Below are 2,238 nucleotides of genomic sequence, written 5' to 3' on the forward strand. Positions count from 1 at the left end.
GGGCAGGAGGGTGCTGTGCGGCTGGTGTGGCGATGTCGGGGGGCCGTGGGCGCCCCTAGCCGCTGGAGAAGGCAGGAAGGCGGGCCTCCCCAGCGGCCTCCGGACAAACTCAGCCCTGCGAATCTGCTTTCAACCTCAAGCTGCCAAAGAACTGAGAACAGGTTTGTGCATCTTTGAGCCACACATTTGTGGTTATTTGTTCAGGAGCCACAGGAAACTCACAGGATGGACATGCTTCTGCCCGGATGGTTCTGGGGGTCCTGGCGTAGGGGACTCCCAAAGGAAACCTTGCACCCCTAAAGCTGTCGATCCCGTCCTCTGTCCCCCAGCCGCTGGCACCCAGCAGTCTGCTTCCTGTCCCTGAGGGCTTGCCTGTTCTGCACGGCCCACACAGACGGAGCCACGCACGGTATGGTCTCCATGTCAGCGTCTCTCCTGGGCATCATGGGTTCAGGGTCCGTGTTGCTGCAGCTGTGTTGAGGCTGAGTGATAGTCCAGGAAGAGAAGGGTTGAATTGTCACCAGAGCTTGGTGCGTGGCGTGTGCCCGGCCAGATGCCGGGTTCTGCCTTCCCACCTGGCTCGCTGACGCTGCCGAGTGCTGGTCCGCTGGGGCCGCCATACAGGGCTGCCAGACTGGGCATGGCAGGGAGCAGACGTCCCGCCTGACGCCACCAAGGCTCCCCAGAAGCCCCTAGGGACTGCCAGGCCGCCGGTCACTCCTGGAAGAGGTGGACAAGACATCACCCAGCTGTCGTCCCGACGCTGATGGATTCCGGTCCGATGTCTCACCCTCCCGCAGGACAGTGCTCTCGGGACACAGAGAGGCCAAGGCTGGGCTCCTCGAGGACCCGCATCTGTCCATGCCCTGTACCCAGCAGCCGGCTCAGCTTCCGAGGGTCTCTGGGAAAGCCCCTCCCAGCCCCTCTGCCCCACAGTACCCAGCACCCTAGGAGCCTCTCCCTTGGCCGGCATCTGAGCAGCCCTGGCACCAGGCCTGGCCGAGGGGGTTCCTAGGCCAGAACACTCGGTCGACCCCGCCCACCCCGGGGTCAGGTCAGCTGGTCTCCCAGGGGCGTATCCTGATTCCGGGGCAGTCCTGGGACCGGGAGGCGGCCAGAGCCGGGGATGGGGGGGCACCATGGTGACTCGGGTGTGGTTCGAAGGGCTCGCACCCTGCGTGCTCTGTAAACGCAGCGTGAGCCCTCGTGGACAGGGCTCCTGGATGTCCTGGGGGAGGGCACAGTGTCCCCCAGCGCCAGGTGGCACTCAGCCAGCAAAACATGTTCGCTGAATAAACAAGGGCTGGGCGGGGAGAGAATCCAGCCTTTGGAACAAAGTCCAGCAGACGCGGAGCCGTAAAAGGGAGCATCCTGCTGCCGAAAAGCCGCGAGGGTAGCCGGGCCCTTGCCGGTGAGGGCTCTGTGGGACAGGTCCGCTCCACGTCACCCCTGTCCCCAGTAGGGCCCTCGGTACCCCCACGGGGCCAGAGGTCAGGGCCAGAGCAGCCAGCTAGAGGCCAGGCCCCTGGGAAGGCAGCACTGTGGGCCCCACCCAGACCCGGGAAAGGCCATCGGCTCAGAGACTGGTGTCCAAGTCCGGACCCACACGCCTGCGGCCCCCGGGGCCTGCGCCTGCTCCCCGCCATCCCCCTTGCTCGCCCATTATGCCCGGAAGTCCACGCCGAGCTCAGATGCAGGAGGCGGGGGCGCGGCGGGGTGGAGGGGGCCCCTGCACCTTGTGCCGGAGAGCAGGAAGGGGTGGAGGCGAGGGTGCCTCGCTCATGTCGCGCCCCCACCGAACCTGAGGGCGGAAGCAGGTGGCGACCACAGCCCTGGGGGCGTCCTCCACGTGACTTGGGGAGAGGGCGGCTGGGACATGCTCTGAGGGGCATCCACACAGCGGAAAGCCACTCGCGACAGGCCTGTGACCCGCTCCAGGCTCACGGAGGAGCGGGGCCACCGTGCCACCGCGTCATGCACATGGGTGGCCAGAGCGTCCCCCTGCGCGCCTTCGTGGGCGACTTTCAGCTGTCCGTTTGCCTCTGTTTTGTAAGAGCTGCACAACGGACACCTTGTCATAGTGGCGGCAAAGTGTCTGTCTTAAAGCTTGAAATCGTGTGCCCGAGGCAGACGCCTCCTGGACGGCCAGCCCTGCCCGCGCTTCTCCTCCACCCCGGTCCCCTGCCTTCCAGGGGGAGCGGCCACCCCGCTGGCTACTGCAGTCAGTTGGCCCCATTC

The sequence above is a fragment of the Pteropus alecto genome, unplaced genomic scaffold, assembly GCF_000325575.1.
Source record: "Pteropus alecto unplaced genomic scaffold, ASM32557v1 scaffold134, whole genome shotgun sequence".
Taxonomy (NCBI): Eukaryota; Metazoa; Chordata; class Mammalia; order Chiroptera; family Pteropodidae; genus Pteropus; species Pteropus alecto.